Source organism: Vicugna pacos, chromosome 1, assembly GCF_048564905.1.
Source record: "Vicugna pacos chromosome 1, VicPac4, whole genome shotgun sequence".
NCBI classification, from domain to species: Eukaryota; Metazoa; Chordata; class Mammalia; order Artiodactyla; family Camelidae; genus Vicugna; species Vicugna pacos.
The window spans coordinates 33154147-33175853 of NC_132987.1; positions in this window are offsets into that span (position 1 = coordinate 33154147).

Sequence of the window (21707 nt, forward strand, 5' to 3'; positions counted from 1 at the left end):
ATGGAAAAGACATACTGTGATCTAGGAGTGGAAGAATCAGTATTGTTAAAGTGACCATACTACTCAAGGCAATTTACAGATTCAATGCAATCTCTATCAAATTACAAATGGCATTTTTCACAGAAATGGAACAAAAAATTTTTAATTTGTATGCAAACAAAAAATACCCTGTTAGCCAAAACAATCTTGAGAAAGAAGAGAGCTGAAGAAATCATGCTCCCTGATTTCAGACTATACCACAAAGCTACAGTAATCGAAACAGTAGAGTACTGGCACAAAAACAGACACAGAGATCAATGGAACAGGACAGAAAGCCCAGAAGTAAAACCACACACCTATGGTCAATTAATCTACGACAAGGGAGGTAAGAATATACAATGGAGATAAGACAGTTTTCAATAAGTGGTGCTGGGAAAATTGGACAGCTTCCTGTAAAAGACTGAAATTAGAACATTCTCTAACACCATATACAAAAATAAGCTTAAAATGGATTAAAGATCTAAATGTAAGACCAGATACTATACAACTACTAGAGGTAAACATAGGCAGGACACTCTTTGACATAAATGACAGCAGTATTTTTTTGGACCCATTCCCTAGAGTAATGGAATAAAAGCAAAAATAAACAAATGGGACCTAATTAACCTTAAAGTTTTTGCACAGCAAAGGAAGCCACAAAGAATATGAAAAGACAACTGACAGAATAGGAGAAAATATTTGCAAATGATGTGACCAACAAGGTATTAATTTCCAAAATATACAAACAGCTCACACAGCTCAATATCAAAAAACAAACAACCCAATAAAAAAAATAGGCAGAAGATCTAAATAGACATCTCTCCAAAGAAGACATACAGATGACCAACAAGCACATGAAAAGATATTCAACATCACTAATTGTTAGAGAAATGCAAATCAAAACTACAATGAGATATCACCTCACACCACTCAGAATGGTCATCATTAAAAAGTCTATAAACAATAAATGCTAGAGAGGGTGTGGAGAAAAAGGAACCCTTCTACATTGTTGGTAGGAATGTAAATTGGTGCAGCCACTATAGAGAACAGTATGGAAGTTCCTTAAAAAACTAAAAATAGACTTACTATAATGATCCAGCAATCCCACTACTGGGCCTATATCCAGAGAAAACTCTAACTCAAAAAGACATATGTTCACAGCAGTTCTATTTACAATAGCCAAGACAAGGAAGCAACCTAAATGTCCATCAACAGATGAATGGATTAAAAAAGATTGGTATATTTACACAATGGAATATTACTCAGCCATAAAAAAGAATGAAATAATGCCATTCGTAACAACATGCATGGATCTAGAGATTACCATACTAAGTGAAGTAAATCAGAGAAAGACAAATATTATATGACATCACTTAGGTGTAATCTAGAAAAATGATACAAATGAACTTATTTACAAACCACAAATAGACTCACAGTCATAGAAAACAAACTTATGGTTACCAGACAGAAAAGGAGGGGTATAAATTTGGAATTTGGGATTAACAGATACACACTGCTAAATATCAAATAGATAAACAACAAGGACCTACCATAGAGCACAAAGAATTGTATTCAATATCTTATAATAACCTATAACGGCAAAGAATCTATAGAAGAAAACATATATGTATATGTATAATTGAATCACTTTGCTGTACATCTGAAATATTGTGTACCAACTGTACCACAATAAAAAGTGATAAAATTTTTAAAAGTTTACACTAGACATGGTCTAGAATGTTTATGGATAGCCACCCCTCAACCTGGATTTTACCTTAAATAACTCAAATTACTAGAATACCCAAACATCAGAAATTTTTGCCTCATGTCATAAGGAAGTGTGAGGCTCTCTGGAGAATGCTGTTTCCAATCAATTAGCTCTCCAGTGCCCCACACCTTGCAAGCCTTCTTCTAAGCCTTCTTCTGCTTTTCAAATTGCTGACCCACGGTCCTTCATCTTCTCTCCCAGTAGCTCTTCTCACCTCCTATTCTAGCAGGTTGAAGTTACCTGACCATCTTCCCATCACAGCCATGTGCTTACTTATATCTGTGTTCATCCTTCTCCTCCTGATCTCTTACTGTTGAGCAGGCGTCCCTTTCCCTATTCTCCAGGTCTCACCCCACCCTCCCCAGCCTTCTCAGGAATCTTGAAAAAATGGCTTATGGTTATCCTCTCTCCTGTTATCTCTAACCTCTCTTTACTGGAGTCTTCATATCAGTATTTTTTTAATTTAAAATTATAAACCTTCTAAATCCCACATACCCTCAACTTTCTGCTCTGACTCTTTCCTTCACTTCACAGCCTAACTTTTTGAGAGAATTAACCTCTCAACTCTGTATCTTCACCTCTCATTTCCCTTCAATGCACTCCTAGCTGGATTTTTGTCTCTACCCCTCCCCCAGATGACCTTTCCACATATCATAAAAGGTCTCCTTATAACAAATCTAGTGGACATGACTCAGGCCCCCTCTGAACTTGATCTCTTAGCAGCATTGGCACAGGTGACTACTGTCTCCCTTAAGACATACTCTTCCTTAATTTCCAAGAAACACTGAATTTTCTCCTACATCTTTGGCCTCCATTTTCAGTTCTATTTTCAGGGATCCTCCTGCTCTTCTTGACCATGAAATGTGGGTGCTCCTTATGCCTTCCCCATTCTCCCTTCTCTTTGCACGACCTACTCTCTTAGAGGCACTCACATGAACTCCTTGACTTCAGCTACATCTGTACATCACCAACCCCCAACCTCTAACACAAGCCTAGACCTCTCTTCTGAGTTCCAGACCAACCCATAAATTTATGTGCATAACCTGTCACATCTGCTACCTACTATTTCGATCTCAACAGGTCCACAGTGGAATGAATCATCTCTCTGCATATCTCCTCCTTACATATTCCCTTTTTAGTAAACAGTAGCACTGTCCAAACAGCTTTTCAAGCTCCATATCAGGAGTATTCTTTGACTTTTCCATCTTCCTCACTCCCGACACTGACTCTATGAGCAAATCTTATTCATTCTGATGCTTATTAATTAAAATGTTACTTTCTCAAATAAGCCTTTTTTAACTCCCTAAACCTGGTTAAATCTACTGTTACAGAATTACTGTATTCCCAAAGAATACAATTCTGCACATTCACTGAACTTGTAATTGTTCCATGTATAAGAGTGAGTAGAATTGCTGGGTCAAAGGTTATGTGCATTTAAAATATTGACAAATTGTCAAATTACCAAAAAGCCACTAACTGATTTTGTTTGTTCTTTTTACATTGCGAGTATTAACCACATTTACATAAGTATTGTTTTATAACATATTTGTCACAGTTGTTTGATCATAGTTTTTTTTAATGAATTTAATGATCCTCATAAGTCCTTTTATGACCTAGCTTCCCATTTTCTAATTTCTTTTTTTCTAACATTTTTTATTGATTTATAATCATTTTACAATGTTGTGTCAAATTCCAGTGTTCAGCACAATTTTTCAGTCATACATGGACATATACACACTCATTGTCACATTTTTTTCTCTGTGAGCTACCATAACATTTTGTGTATATTTCCTTGCGCTATACAGTATAATCTTGTTTATCTATCCTACAATTTTGAAATCCCAGTCTATCCCTTCCCACCCTCCGCCCCCTTGGCAACCACAAGTCTGTATTCTCTGTCTATGGGTCTATTGCTTTCCTGTATTTACACTTTGTTTTTGTTTGTTTGTTTGTTTTTGTTTTTTAGATTCCACATATGAGTGATCTCATATGGTATTTTTCTTTCTCTTTCTGGCTTACTTCACTTAGAATGACATTCTCCAGGAGCATCCATGCTGCTGCAAATGGCATTATGTTGTCGGTTTTTATGGCTGAGTAGTATTCCATTGTATAAATATACGACATCTTCTTTATCCAGTCACCTGTTGATGGACATTTAGGCTGTTTCCATGTTTTGGCTATTGTAAATAGTGCTGCTATGAACATTGGGGTGCAGGTGTCATCCTGAAGTAGGGTTCCTTCTGGATACAAGCCCAGGAGTGGGATTCCTGGGTCATATGGTAAGTCTATTCCTAGTCTTTTGAGGAATCTCCACACTGTTTTCCATAGTGGCTGCACCAAACTGCTTTCCCACCAGCAGTGTAGGAGGGTTCCCCTTTCTCCACAGCCTCTCCAGCATTTGTCATTTGTGGATTTTTGAATGACGGCCATTCTGACTGGTGTGAGGTGATACCTCATTGTAGTTTTGATTTGCATTTCTCTGATAATTAGTGATATTGAGCATTTTTTCATGTGCCTTTTGATCACTTGTATGTCTTCCTTGGAGAATTGCTTGTTTAGGTCTTCTGCCCATTTTTGGATTGGAGAATATTATGAAAAACTATATGGAACCAAACTGGATAACCTAGAGGAGATGGACAAGTTTCTGGAAACATACTGTCCACCAAGACTGAATCAAGAAGAAACTGACCACTTGAACAATCTGATCACTAGAAAGGAAGTAGAAATAGCAATTAAAAACCTCCCTACAAATAAAAGTCCAGGACTGGATGGCTTCACTGGGGAATTCTACCAAACATACAAAGAAGAACTCATACCAGTCCTTCTCAAACTCTTCCAGATGATTGAAAAGGAGGGAATACTCCCAAACTCATTCTATGAAGCCACCATCACCCTGATACCAAAACCAGGCAAAAACACTACAAAAAAAGAGAATTATAGGCCAATATCACTGATGAACATAGACGCCAAAATCCTCACCAAAATTTTAGCAAATAGAATCCAACAACACATAAAAAAGATTATACATCATGACCAAGTGGGGTTCATCCCAGGGACACAAGGGTGGTTCAACATACACAAATCAATCAATGTAATACATCCCATCAACAAGAGAAAGGACAAAAACCACATGATCATCTCAATCGATGCAGAAAAAGCATTTGATAAAATTCAACACCTATTTATGATAAAAACTCTCGCCAAAGTGGGTATGGGGGAACATATCTCAACATAATAAAAGCTATATATGACAAACCTACAGCCAGCATAGTACTCAACAGTGAAAAACTCAAAAGCTTCCCACTAAAATCTGGGACAAGACAAGGATGCCCACTCTCACCACTCTTATTCAACATAGTCCTGGGAAGTCCTAGCCACAGCAATCAGGCAAGAGAGAGAAATAAAAGGGATCCAAATTGGAAAAGAAGAGGTAAAAGTGTCACTATATGCCGACAAAATGTTACTATATATAGAAAACCCTAAAAGGTCCACACAAAAACTACTAGAGCTGATTGAAGAATTCAGCAAGGTAGCAGGTTACAAAATTAACGTTCAAAAATCAGTTGCATTTCTTTACACTAACGATGAATCAACAGAAAAAGAAAGTAAAGAAACAATCCCCTTTAAAATAATTTCTTTATCTTTATTCATCTCTTTGTTGCCAGAGTTTTACTACTAAGTGTTTTTCAGGGACTCAAAGATACTACATTTGCTTAATGCTTGCATATTTGACAATGTCGTTCTGCCATTGTAATCAAATAACTACATAATTTGTCAAAATATTGTATTATATGTAGCCTAATATTGAATTGGCAGAAGAGTAGGCAAATTGACCAATGCAACAGAACAGAGACTTAGTATATATAAAAATTTAATGTATAATAAAAGTGATATTTATATTCAGAAATAGTATTGGCACAATGAGCTAACTATCTGAAGAAATAATGTTAGACCTTTATATTAGACTATATTGAAAAATTAATTCAGATGAATTAAAATCTTAAATGTAAAATTTTAAATAACACATATCTTGCAAGAACATATAGGAAACTATCGGTACAGCTACTGGTAGAGGAATTTTTAACTAAGGCAAGAAACCTAGAAGCCATAAAATAAAAGGTAGACCCTGTAAATATATGTACTTTTAACTGAAGATGTATATACAGTAAAAGATACCATAAACAATAAATAATAAAGTTGCAAAACTATTTGTAATGCAGATGACAGATAAAGGGTTAACATTCCTAGGTTATAGAAGCCATAACTAAAGGGGAAAATGAATAAAAAGGGTGTGTGTGTATACACATATATATAGCAAATACAAATAGTCAACAAGCATGAAAAAATGCTCCAAATCACTACTAGATAATGGAAATTAAAGGGCAATGCAATACCAATTTATACCACTAAAACTAAAAAATTTAAGAAAAGCTATAAGGTGTTTAAGTGTATTATAAAAGTATGGAATTAGTATAAGAATAAACAGAAAGATAAATGGAATAGAACAGAAAATCCAGAAATATGTTCAAGTAGTTGTAAGAATATATTATGTGACAAAGGTAAGATTTAAAATCAATTACAAAATATAAATTATTTGACAACGATATTGATTGAACTGAGCAAGCATCTAGGGAAAAGTTAACTCTTCATTTCATACAATACACCAAAATAAATTTCAGATAAACTAATGATTTCAATATTAAAAATGGAACTATAAAGACACTGGAAAAATAGACATACACCTGTGTGTGTCTATACACAAATACAGATACTCTTGACATAGAAGGCTTTTATCAAGTATTGCACTAATGATGAAAACTGTAAATATGAAAACAAATATATGTATGTATATGCATGACTGGGACATTGTGCTGTACACCAGAAATTGACACATTGTACCTGACTGTACTTCAATTAAAAAGAGCAAAAAAATAAGAAAACCATAAAAAAGAATGATAAATTTAACTGCACCAAAATAAAAATAAAAACTAGAGTTCATGACAAAGTCAACAAAATAATATTAGAAAAAAATTAGGTTGGATTTTACCTCACATTTTGTAAGAAAATGAACTCCAGATATGTTCATTATTTAACATATTAAATAAATGACAAAAATATTAGGAGAAAATATAAATAAATCGTTACATGATCTTTGGGTAGGGAAAGACTTCCTAATCATGATTTTAAAAACAGGAAAAGTCATAAAGGAAAATACTGATATAACTGACTGCTTAAAACTTTATAATTTCTACATGTACACAAAAAGAATGTGTACAAAATTGAAGCATATCATGCAAATTATTAAAGAAAAATGGCACATCTGTGACAAAATGGAATTATATATTTAATACATAATGGTGAATATCTGAATTCAAACATTGGTAAATGGTTCATACAACTTAATAAGAAAAAAAAAAACAACCCAATCCAAAAATGAGCAGAAGACCTAAACAAGCAATTCTCCAATGAAGACATACAAATAGCCAATAGGCACATGAAAAAATGCTCATTATTGCTACTTATCAGAGAAATGCAAATCAAAACTACAACAAGGTATTCACCTCATATCAGTCAGAATGACCATCATTCAAAAGTCCACAAACAATAAATGCTGGAGAGGCTGTGGAGAAAAAGGAACCCTCTTAGGCTGTTGGTGGGAATGTAGTTTGGTTGCAGCCATTATGGAAAACAATATGGAGATTCCTCAAAAGACTAATAATATACTTACCATATGATCCAGCAATCCCACTCCTAGGCATATAGACAGAGGGAACCTTAATTCAAAAAGATACAAGCATCCCAATGTTCATAACAGCACTATTTACAGCAGCCAAGACACGGACACAACCTAAATGTCCATCAACAGATGACAGGATAAAGAAGTTGTCATATATTTATACAATGGAATACTACTCACTCTTAAAAAAGAATAAAATAATGTCATTTGCAGCAACATGGATGAACCTGGAGAATGTCATTGTAAGCAAAGAAAGTGAGAATGAGAAAGAAAAATATCATTTGATATTGCTTATATGTAGAATAAAAAAAAAGACAAATGAACTTATGTATAAAACAGAAACAGACTCACAGACATGAAAAATAAACTTATGGTTACCAGGGAGGGAAGAGGGTAGGAAAGGGTAAATTGGGAGTTCGAGATTTACAGATATTCAATATCTTGTAGTAACTTAACGATGAAAAAGACTATGAAATGAAAATATGTATGTTCCTATACGAGTGAAGCATTGTGCTGTACACCAGACATTGATACAACATTGTAAACATTTTTATACTTTAATTAAAAAAAAGAGTTAAAAAATTGTCAAATGACACAAATTGGCAATTCAGTCAAGAGAAGAATAATAAACATCTAAAAGAACTTGGGAAATACTGATTCTCACTAGAAAGTAAAGGAATATAAAATAAAACAGAAATAAGATGCTTTTTCAAATAAATACATATATTAAATTATAACATTCAATGTTGGTAAGATCTGTAGGGAAAAAGACTCTCTCATACATAGCTGATAGGAGTACAAACAAGTAAAACTTTTGATCCAACAGCACAACTTATGGGATATGGCATAAGACACTAATCAAAGGTGTATCCATATATTTAGTTATAAAAATATCTATTATAGCACTGCTTATAAGAGAAAAAATTGGTAATAAGTATTTAACAAGAAATATTTTAAGTAAGATCTATGTATAATAGAATATAATATAGTCAGCAAAAATTGTGGTATTAGATCTATATTTATTGACATAGAATTATGTCCACATGATGTTATGGAGTTAAAAAAACTTATTTTCAATCATCAGTATAGGTATACATAATATTTTATGAGTATCTTTACATTGACAAGTATGTAGAAAACTGTTATTAATATTATTAATTAGCCATTTTTAGCATATCTCAAAACTATCTTAACATTTTGACCAGTAACTATCTCTGGATAATTTCCCTGAGACACCTAAACAATGTCCCCTTCTTTCAGGAGTGTTACAAATGATCATCAAAATCCAAGTAGGTGATACATTCAGAACTCTTCAGAAAAGGATGTTACATGACACCTCTGGAAGTGAGAGTGCTTCATACATGCTACCCACCAGCTCCGTCACTTATTTCCCACTGCACTCCTGTAAAGTATGTGAATATTCCAAGCTTAAGTTTCAGGACAAAAGTAAGAGCAAAGTGATTTGGTCAGACTATGGGGGAGCCATTTGAGTTCAAGTCATAGGCTCCTAAACGTCTGGAGCCACTCCTTCCTTTGGGTAAACCTACAGCTCTGTCATTTCCTATTTGTGCAGATTAATAATGGAGGCCCTTCAGTCTTCAGTTGTAGGAGGTCTCACCCTTGCTAATTACCCTTGGAAATGCCTGAACATGACATGGTGAGGAGCAGGTTCAGGAACTTAGCTTGAGTTATTTGAATTTCTTTCAAATAAATTTATCTCATGTTTTCATATGCACCTATACACATATAAGCACGTATACAACTTTTTCTATATCACTGCAAATACATATATTTTGCATTGCTGATTGTTCAGTGAAAGAAGTGTAACTCAACTGCAAATGGAAATAGGTACCTGTTATAAAATAAATGTCACAGGGAGGTAATGTACAGCACAGGGATTATAATTAATAATATTATAAAATGTTGTACATCTGAAACTAATATAGTAAGTCAACTATACTTCAATAAAAACAAAAAACAAGTTGATAATTGGAGAGATCCTTAAAAGCTTACAACTAATGAAGTGATTGATTATGAGCTATATACTTCAAAGAAATTACTTTTTTAATCACCCTAAGTTTTCTAGAACTGAATAGACTATAGTCATCTCAGGTGTATTTAAATGAAAGATAATATCTGTAAAAATCTTAGGAAAACTAATTTAATTTCAGTATTTCTAAAGTTTTAAAACTTGCTTTACAATTTGAGATTACAAGAAAGTCATTCAATTCTTTCAGAAATCTGAAACAATCTAATCTATATTCTGATTCAATACCATATTAGGAGAACATAGAAATACCACAAGTATACAAAATAAGTAACTGGGTACTAATTTACAGACTTTAAAGACTTGATTAAAATGGAAACAAAATACTTTGACTTTTTATATTTACTCCGCTTTAGTACCACATACCACAGAGAAAAACCTAAAATCGACATGCAAAAGTAACAAACATTATTTACTAAATCTAGGAATGTGCACGGTACCCCACTCTGTCCTATATGAACAGGCTACCTGCGGGTTCATTCTACAAATGTTTCCCATGATTTTCTAAATACTGTTGTGCAGTTCTCTTTCTTAGGTATTGCCCTCTGCCCATTTGCTCTCCTGTTCTTGTACCTATATAGGTGACCTAAGGAGGAGAAGGTCAGCAAGGCTGAGAATGGATGATCAATGAACATGACTTCCACCTTGTCCTGGGAACCTTCACATGACTCACCCACTTTCTCCCCAGCCTCAGGGGCTCCTAAATTGCAAATTAAGATATTTTGCTCCAGTCATACATTCTCTCAAAGATTAATTATTATTAAATTAAAGGGGTGCACAAGAAGACACTTCCTTTATTTTTCCTGTCCCTACCCTCTGAAGGTACTGAAGAGAAGTTTTATATTTAAAACAACTATGTAGACATAATAAAAGAAATCAGAACTTTACAGAGAGAAAGAGAGATTTTCGTTTCCCTTTATTTCACGAAGCTCAATTCAGATTCCTAGGATGGAGAGAAAAATTATTCTCAAAGTTACTAGTTTAAAACCAAATAACTAGAAATTTTACAACATATAAAACAAATTAATGCTATGAATATCAGTAGGGCAATCAGTAAACAATAACCATGTATGTGAGTCTATTTTTTTAAAGGCACAAGGAAGCCCGAAATGCACTCTTATTTTTACTTTGCCTATTATATCTGAAAATATATTTCTTAGATTTAATCAACACCCTGAGTCTTCTAACACAGATATCACCTAACCTTTCGCAGCAACATACATCTTACAAAATATCTAGTAAGAGTAAAATTTCAGTCACTTACAAGCTGCTTTCTTCATCCATGTGACTGGAGTTGACATCTTGACAAAACCTATACTTTAAAAAGCATGAAAGCAAAAAGTTCCAAATGACTCTGGTCAAAACACAAAAATACCATCCTCACTTCACAGCACAGTCCTACTCCCCCTCCCTCCCTGCCCCACAGACAAATAGCTGAAAGCAGTAAGAACAGAAGAGGGAAACGAATTACTCACGTTGTATGAGAGTATTGATATAAATAGTAATAGACTAATGTCAAAAATAGGATATATTTAGTCTGAATCCTAAAAAAAAATTTTGATTGAGAATAATCTAACAGTGGATGAATTTGCCTGGGGAAGGAATTAAGAGTTCTTGCTCATCTAGCATCTAGAAAGAATCCTTTGATGTTAAAAAAAAATATAAACTTAGATATTATTTTATCTTGAGATAACCCATGTTTTATATTATAAAGATGCAAACATTTTTGTGACACAAATTTTCACTTATTTTCTATTTAAAAACCAGAAAGCTCTTACCTCATATTCAGCCTTCTCTTTGAACACATCTGTTCACAATGCTTTTATAATGCTTCTTTTAATGTGCTTTAGCTCATAATTAATGAGGGGAAAATTCTAAAATCTCAGAAACACAAAAGGAAATGCATTGATTTAATACTATTTCCATGTTTAAGTAAATAATACATAAATTTAGCAGAAATAAAAAATTGTAAACATACATGAATGTCTATAAATAACAACAGAAATGTATTGTCATAAACTGAGAAACTTAGAACTATGCAGAAAGTTGACTGTTAAAAAAACCTTCATGCTATGATTGGCATCTGGAGAAAAAGAGTTGCTATATTTTTATAAAAAGCAAAATGCAGACTTCTGATTTTACTTATACACAAAGAATAATGCACTCTTCCTCGTTTGTATATATTGATGCATCATTTTAAATATTTATACAAAGAAAGCAAATACTAAATACGTTTACTCTCTGAGTCTCTCTGTTTGACCTCTGACATAATACCGTATCTTGACTTAGAATCATTGATTCCAAGGCACATACATTCATTTATAAAATATGTCCTACTAACTTTAAATCATTTATCCTTAGAAAAAGCTTCCTAGATTCAGATTTACCTTTTAGGTGAAATTAAAATTTAAACTTAGAAATGCATGTTCCATATAAATGTGAACTCCTCCCACCCCCATTTAAAATGTTGGGGATATCTTTTATTTATAGAAATACAAATACTATGGTCATTGGTGGATTGTCTTAATTTAATGGACAGAACATTTATAATATCTATAAATATAACATTGAAAGTGAAAAATTCCAATCTTGATTTTAGAAGAAGAACTATTTATTTCCAAAAGTGATATTCTAAATTGTGGCTCTAACAGAAAGAATGCAAAGTTGCCATTTAGTATTTAAAAACAAAACAAAACACCATAGCTTTAATTAGCCAATGAATCCCCAACTCTTGAATCTCAAATAAATGGCTGGTATTTCCAATACTAGTTAATTATCACTAAAGCACAAAAGGGTGGTAAATACTCAGAACTAAAAGGTTTTCATCCTTTGGACACAATATGAATATTAGTGACACCTGATAAAAATAGCCTTTGCTCTGTTTAACATTTAATCAAGTAGTTAATATTAAAACTGGAGACAGAAAAGATGTGTTGAAAGCAGTTACTTGTATATTGAGATTTGGAGAAAAACTACATGTGGTTTCCATTGTCCCATAGCCAACATTTTGGAATTTCTTACAGAATGATATATTTACATTTCTCAAAACTGAAAAGGTCTGCCTTCTTATTGAAGTTTACCATCTGTCAAAACACTTCAAAAGCTAAATATTTTATATCAAGAGGGAGAAACTGACTAATCTATAATGTACATAAGATTAACCAAAGGAAATTTAAGAATGTCAAAAACAGTGTTCTAGTTGTCAATTAATACTCGAGTAATTCTTGATAAATCATAACCAATGCTTTAATTTACATGACTCTATCAAATATGTCCTTTATATTCTTATATAGTTTCTTAATTCAATAACTTATATGTGAAAGTTAATAAAATATCTGTAACACTACATTTTAACCAGTGCAAGGGTACTCTAAATACAGGTTCTTCATATTTATTCAATTAACTGAACTCTTATCAGTAAACACAATGACTTCAGGGCCTAACTCATAAAAAATGCATTATTTACATGGAATCTTCTTGAATTTGCTTGAAAAATTAATTATAAAGCAAACTTTTCTCAGGTTATGTACATAGCAATTACCCCTAAGCCCTTTAAAGCAAATGTTATTGAGCACAGCTCACCTACATCAATGAGATGACAGAAGCATCAAAAACTTCAATTTGTATTCAAAGGCTACATGAGTCAACTTACTGTAGATGCACAGACATTTTACTATTTTGTAAGGCATGTTGTTGCAAGCATAATATCCATTTAACATAAGGTAAAGATGGGGAACTATAAAATGCACCTAGAAAAAAATAGCTAATGACAAAGAGCGGGTAAGTGAATACTTCAAACCTCAAAACATATACCAATCAGCATGTCTGAATAACATCTCTCCCAGGATACGAACAAAAATGACTAACATATTTTATTGCTTGCATCTTTTAAACAGTAACTGAAAAGATCATATATAGATCTAATCCAAGTGAAACTAGAGTTACAAAGTGTTACCACCAGAAGAATAATTATATCAGATGTCTAACTAATAAGTATTTTATCAAGACTTGGCAAATAAAGTTGAGAGACGAAATTCTAAAAGGTGACAGAATCGTGGGCAATAGTGATGGAGACATAAAACACATTCCGTGGTTGATAAAGTAGTTGACTTCTTGAGAGAACTGTAAAATTATCAGGAAAAGGAGAGCAGATGTTACACATGTGGACTTGGTAAAGCATTTGATGCACTGCTTCATGAAAAGTGACTTGAGAAATTAGTCCAAATTGGCTTGGATCTGATCAGTGTCACACAGATTGAAAACTGCTTGAAAATCAGTAAACAAAAGATCATAACAAATGGTCGTATATCCTTTTGGGGTAGAGATCAGCCACTGGAATTGGTGCTAAATCTGGTCATAGTTAATGGTCTTATGAATAGTTTTTTTTTCAAATAAACAGTTTTAATAGAAGTTTCAAATGCTGCTGCATTGAAGGATGATGCCTACAAAAGAAAGAATTGAAAATAATAGAGTTACAAAGAAAAGAGTTAAACACATAGGAGACAATGTGAAATTTGGCTTGTAAAAATTCACTCCAGAAAGTAAGATGTGACTATAAAAGAATGCTACTGATCATTTTTTTTTAAAACACAGACATCAGAACTTACAGATCCAAGTAAATTTTGTCCTTCAAAGTAGTCACCCTGAGAAACTAAACACTTAGTCCAGGAATACTGTCACTGTTCAAAACGTTTTCGGAAATTCATCTGTGAAATCGCCTTAAGAAACCAGTGCCAGTAAATTTTAGTGCACTTTATGAGACATATAAGAAAATGTGTCATCCCAAAACAGCCATGCTTAATTTTTTCCTACACTTCATTTGTAATAAAAATGTATATTTCCCAGCTTCTTCATCAGACTTAATGCCAAACAGCCTTAGGCTAGTTCTAAAAATTAAATCCACCCTCAGAGAACTAAGATATGTTTCCACTAAAATTATCTAAAAGAATATACCATACACATATTTTTTCACAGGCTTATTTATTTCACCAACACTTAATGAAAATCTGCTATATGTTTGTCTCCACAATTTAACTGTGGAGAGGCTACAAAAACTAAGTAATGATCTTTGCCCTCAAGGCACTCACATTCTGGTGGAGAAGACAATCACATAAATAATTACATTACGGTGTAATGAAGCTCTGGTAGATGCAGGCTCAGAATTCTGTGAAAGCACAAAGGGGATCTGGGGAAGGGCATTCCAGCAGCAACAGATATTTGACAATGGTACGATATTCAGGAATTGGTGGTAGCTCCAATGGGAGCACAGGGTAGGTGGTGGAACAGCCTCCGAAGAAGAGACAGGAAAAAAATAGTAAAAAGTCAGATTAAATGTCACCTTGAAGAGTTTGAACTTAATTCTTCAGGCAGAAGAAAAATAATCTGAGGAGTCACATGACCCGACCTGTGCTTTTACAAAGAAAATTAGGAGCTGTGACATGAAGGATGGACTTGAGGAGAAAGAGACTAGAATCTCTGAGAGCAGTTAGAGGGTTTTGCATCCCACTCTACTCAGGCTTTGGCCTCCACCACTGCCTTATCAAGGTCCCTGAAGATCTGTACTATGGTCAGTTCTCAATGATCAGTTCTCAGTCCTCACTCCCTCCTCCTTGATGCCCTTTTTCACTTGGCTTCCAGGACACTGTGCTCTCTTGGTTTTCTTCCCATCTAGTATTGGTAGTTCCTTCTCACCCTCCTTTCACTGATTTCCACTCTTTTCCCCAACCTGTTAGTAATGGAATACTACAGGATGCAGTCCTAGATTCTCTTCTCTCTACTTCTCTTCTCTCTAGTTTTTGGTAATTACACCCGGCCTCATCACTTGAAGTACATTTTACATAAACCTAGAAATAACCCAGACGTCCAACACTATGAGAATAGATGTATAAATTGGTATATGCACTCCATAGACTATTATACAGCAGTCAAATGAATTACAGTGACTTCAACAATATAAGTGAATCCTAACAGATTAGAATTAAAAGTAAATATAGGAAGGTAAAGGTATGGTATTCATAATTACACATATAAAGAAGTGCAAATTCAGTGGAGATAAATGGGAAAAGAAAATGTTAAGATTTGGATATATTTCAAGGGCATTAGTAAAAGATTTACATAAGCTAGGGAGGAAAAAACAAAAGCAGAAGGAAGAAAAGTAAGAAAAGGTAAAGAAAAGCTGTGAATAGATTAAAGGTCAACAATTTCTCTCATATATAGTATAGAATTATTAGTACTAAGAGATAACTTAGGAAAGAATATTTGAGTACTGCTCAGAATTATTTGTCTTTTTAAGAAGGAAACTAGGTCTCAGTCAGTGCATCTCCTGAATGCACACCCCAGGAGGAGGTGTCCTTACATCAGGTACTGCCCACCTCCCAGTGCAAAAGTACAGTTTCCTGCTTCAAGCTTTACAGACATTTCCAAGATGACCCACCTTTATCTTATTTTAACCATCTTTATCTTCCTTCCTATCTCTCACTGACAATTAGAGCCAGGCCTGGAGTAGATGCTCAAATGTTTATTAAATACTTTGAACTTAATTTTCTATGATTTGTCTTCTCTCTTGAAGATTTAAAAAATATTTGTGAAATGATTTAGTTCTACGTTTTTAAAAGTTTTACTGGGATGTGACAAATGAATATTTTCTATGAAGCAAACAGAAGCAACCCAAATCATTCCTGGGATTATTCTTTATTAAGTATCTGTTGCAGCATAAATTTGGACATCACAAGATTTGGTGAGTAAGAGTCTCCTAAGTTTAGCCCATTTACTCATCTTCTTTTCTTGAGTCTTTCTGCATTTCCAACTTGCCTACCTCCCATCCCCATCCCATGCCAACCATACCCTTCCCTCTCTTTCAACCATCACTGCCTCCAACAGTGTCAGACTCCAAGGAGAAAGTAGAAAAGGATAGTCTGACAGGTTAAAGTAGAAAGGGGAAAAGAATCCAAAGCACTAGATAGGTATTTAGTAAATGTCTGCTGAGTGAATGAATAAATGAGTTATGTGCAACTAGGCTTCTGGAATGAGTATCTTGGAAGAGAGGGGGAGGACAGAGGATCACCTGGAAGAGAGATGGGAAGGCGCTCAACATGAAAACATGAGTGTTTTTTATAGAGTAGGTAAAAAAGAAAATTTCTCCCCTGAGTAGCGAAGAGCTAGTGAAGAGAGGGTCATAGGAAATGACAGTATTTGGGAGAATTTTCTCCCCTGTTCTGCAGCCTACATTTCAGTCAAAGACCATAACCAAGCTTCCTCATGTATTCAGCCCACTGACCTGTCTCATTCTGCACCCAATTAGGTGGGGTGATAAATTTGAGGGTGGTGGGGACAGAGGAGTTTAGAGTAGGTGTTGGAACAAGGCTAAACCCACCTCAGGGCTCCACTAGCCTCAGAAATTATAATGTTATCCAGCATTTCCTAATCCACCTGATTCCATGGGCAGCCCTCTGGTGAGCACAGTTCATGGCATCAAAGACAGAACCAGTTCTGTGCCCAGATCCACTGCTTTGCTGCTGATACAACCACAAACATTCCAGAAATGAATCTTCCCCTTGCCTGTCAGTACCCATCTATTCTAATTCCTTACCCTGATCTTGGAAAACTACAAAAAGGATCAATTACTCTCTGAGTTAGTCAGAGCCTCATTTGTACTCAGTGAGGAATCACACACACAGGCACACAACTCCAACGGCACAACTGGTGCTGACTATTAACCTAGATCAATAGTCTCAACAGAAAAGGTCAAAGGTCCAATGGGCTCTGGGAACCTCAGACCACATTACTCTCCACCTTGACCAACTTGACAGACAAGCTCAAATTGCTCAGGCTGTCCCCTTTCAGTGCATTAGCAAAGAACTTCAGAGCTTGAAACTAACAGTCCTTTTCTCTACAGTAAATGCTTTTTAAAAAGTAAATAATAAGCAGAAGACTAACAAAGAAGAAATAAGAATAAGGATAATAAAATAAGACAAGAATTGAAATTGCTGACTTACATTTTATAAAAGAATATACATAATTTTGCAGATTCCCTCTATAGGCTTTATTTTATAACAACAAAAGAGATTTGTGGGGAACTCTGTTGAATGGCATATGGAAGTCTATACACTTGAGTAAGATCATACTTAAGGGAATAGTAAAGTATCCCAGCCCTCAGTTTTGAAAAACTCTTGCTACTAAACAAACTCAAAAGGCCCACTGGCATTAAAAATGACCAGAGCCTCTTACACATATAAACAGCTCAGAAACTTCCTGTATTAGTTTCTTGTTGCTACTGTAACACATATTCACAAACACAGAGGCTTAAAACAACACAAATTGATTATCTCACAATTCTGTAGATTAGAAGTCCAACATGTGTTTAACTGGGCTAAAGCCAAGGTGTTGGCAGGGCTACATTCCTTCTGGATGCTCTGGGGCAAATTCCTTGTCTTGCCTTTTCCAGCTTCTAGAGGCCACCAGCATTCTTTGGCTCTTTCGTCTTCAGAGCCAACAGTATTGCTTCTCTCTGACCATTCTTTCTTAGTCACATCTCTCTCTAAGTCTCCTCTTTGGCCTCCCACTTCCACTTTCAAAGACCCTTTTAATACAGTGGGCCCACCTGAATAGTTGCGGTTACTCTCTCTATTTTAAGGTCAGCTGATTAGCACCCTTGATTCCACTGCAACCTAACTCCCCTCTGCCAAATAAGCTAACATATCTACAGGTTCCGGGGATTAGGATGTGGATGTCTTTGAGGGTATCTTTCTTCCCTCTGTCACATTTCCTTATTACTCCCAAGGCAAACTGGAGGATCAGTCTGTCTCTTTCCAACCTTCCTTTGACGGCTAGTTCCACCTAATTTCGCCCGTCTAAAAAGTTACAGAAGGAGCCCTAGAACTAAGACTCCCCCAGGGAGAGTACTGGATCATTTCAAACAAGCATCAGGAGAGACTAAGTTTTAATGGAAATGATATAAGCCTTAAAAGATACACGACTGAATTTCAGTAAATAAACATATTGCCCACAAGATAGGTAATTACATTTTGAGCCACCAATGTCAGTAAGTGTAATACAACACATGATGTAGCATGAGCACTGAAAGTCTGGATAGGTTGATGCACTTTTTAAATCATTTTCAAGGGTAGTAGTTTATTTTCTTCTTTCTTAGCACAGAAACATTAAAAAATGTATTCAATAAATAAGCAAATGGAAGGACAATCAATCCAATATCAAAGTGACTAGAGAGTCAATGCCAGGTCTCAATTTGTACACCAATGTTCCAGGATATAGAGGGCTGGAGGTCAGGGACTCTGGGTAACTTCTGCATTAAGAATACCTTGAGTTATCAGGGAGAAATCTGTCTACTCTATACAAAGGGGCAGCTCTAAAGTCACAGTCCCTCAAAAATTCCATGTAAAAAAAAAACTTCGCAAGATTTGAAGAAAGTTTTATTCCAAACTCCAGGCCACACAACGTAGACACAGATAATCAACATTCATATTGAAATAAATATGCATACCACCTCCCACTATTTTCCAAAACTGTTTCTAATTATACAGACAAGCAAATTCAAGATCCTCTCTATGCGACAATAATTTGAAAGGCAAATAGTGAAAGTAGAGAAGTACATTTGTGGAAACTTCCTGTATGCCAGGTACTTTTCACATCTTCTGTGATCCCCACAACAACCTGCACAGAGTGTCTATAGGACACTAAGAGGACACATGCTCTAGGAAGCTAAGAAATTACCTGAAACTTCACAACTAATCAAATCTCACAACTAGTTGAGATTTGAATTCAGAAAAATCTGCTTCTGAAGATTGGTCATATACAGCGACATCACTGGCTTCCAAATTAAAATGTGTAAAAAGTGTTCTCAGTGCTTTGTAGATATTATACAAAATATGAGGCGAATCTCAGTAATATATCTAAATTTAGCCACTGGAAAGAAGTCCCTCTACATTCCATCTGTAATTAGGACTGAACTGTTCACTTTACAGTTCCTCATAATAGTAATCAAACATTCCTTCTTCTGTAATATATGTGTTTTCAAGCTTCTATTAAAGATTGTGGGTCAGCAGCCTTTGCATCTTTCAGCATTTTACTGCTAATGCTCTACAAACACGAACAGCCAAAGAAAATGCAGATGGTCATGTGGAACACAAACCACAGCAACATATGGCATGCATTTAATTCTAACAAAGTGTGCTTCTTAACCTCTGGGTGTCGCTCCACCATCTCTTTATAAGGCTACTCATTTCCAAGGAAGGTTCTGTTTCCAAAAACAGAGTAACAGGCCCCCACATGTGTTGTACGGCAAATCAGATGCATATAACGTGTCTGGATGCTTTTAGCAAGTGCATTTAGCTCCCTAGTACTATCATGTGTACTTATGAACCATCCCTCCTAGATGGTAAGCCCCTTGAGGGCAAGTGCCAGGCCTGGTATCTCACCTTCTTGGCCACATATGGCAGAGTAACAATACTATCTGTCATGCATATGGTGCTATGCAATTTCTAAACTGCTCTTACAGATAAGTTCCTTAACTATACTGTGACCTTTGCCACATCTTCCAGATGAGGCTCACAGAGGCTAAGCAACTAGCTTGAAGCACAAACAAGTAGGTAATGTTTTCCTCTTGTCCACAACAGAAAAGTATTATTCCTTGTCTTACAAACTACTTGGTTTTGTTATATTCTTCTTCTAAGGTTTTTATTACAAGGATTAATGCCTATTGGCCTTTGTATTAAAATAAGTATCATATAGTGCTAATATACAAGTGAAAGACACTGTTCTTAGGGCTTTACAAATACTAACTTATTTAATCCTCCTAGCTTTCCCACAAAATAGATGCTATTTTTATCTCCATTTTACAGATGAGGAAACTGAGACACAGAGAGATTAACTAATCCCAAATCACTTGACTGGTAAATGGCAGCAGTGAGGTCTGAATCCAAGAATTAGAGTACATGCCCTTAACTTACTCTGCACTATTCTGCCTGACTAAGAATCTACAAAGATCTTTACTCAGAATATGTGAGTAGTTGTTCAACAAGGTGGGGGAAAGTGTGTTTACTCTTCCTTATGTGATTTATTTGATTATATTCTAAAATCTTTCCTCATGCCAATAGAACTTCATGTAAGTACAATACTAAATTTTCCTGTACTGAAGGCATATGCGATGGTTACCTTGACTGACACATAAAATACCCAAAACAAAATACCCCAAGACTTGAGGACTTTTTGTTTTATGAATTAGAGACATGAAAGGATTACCTAGGCATCAGAAGTGTTATAAGCTCACATCTGTAAGTCTTTCTTGGAGATTTTCGTATTTCTTATACAAGAATGTTCCCTGTATGAAATATTTCAGTATTCACTCTAAATCTGATCTCAAAAATTATCTAATCCTTTTAAATTTTAATTCTCAGCTACTTTTTCTTCACACATAGGGCAAGCACTTACTTTCAATGTTTAACACTTTTATGTTTTTATTCCAGTTGTCTTGAAAACATGCTAGTAAACATGCAAACATATTGTAAAGGTTTAAAATTCGGGGTGCGTATACATATATCAACAGGAGTCATGAATTATGTATATCCCAAGCCTATATAAATTAGATTTTGAAGAACAAGCATCACAGTACTCAGGCAGGTCATAATAAGAGATTCCATGTGAAATGTAAAAACTACTTTGAATAAATTATCCATAAGTTAACACTCTCATTAGAATGACATATTTATTATTTCTGGATTTGTGACATTCCTTTAATGCACTTTGACTAACTGTTCTAACAGCACATTAAGAAACCATTTAGGCCTTTCTACCCCCCCCCCCCCCGCGTTGGAATTAGTAGAATTTTACATTTGAACTAAAATAATTGAAAATAATATAACATTAAAAACAATCACCCATTTCCCAATGTAGAATATCATTTTTTTCTGCCCAGAAACATTTAATTAAAGCAGGATATAACTTTAGTAATTATTTTTGCACAGAATGACTAAAATTAATAGTCAATTGTAAGACTGTTTAAAAATTGGGAGACTGACAATCAAAACAATCTTAAATGTTTTGTTTGTGTGATGAAAAGGAGTGATCCTTTAATTCCCTCACACACATTAAACTGATTTCACAGACTTTCTGTACTGGTGTTT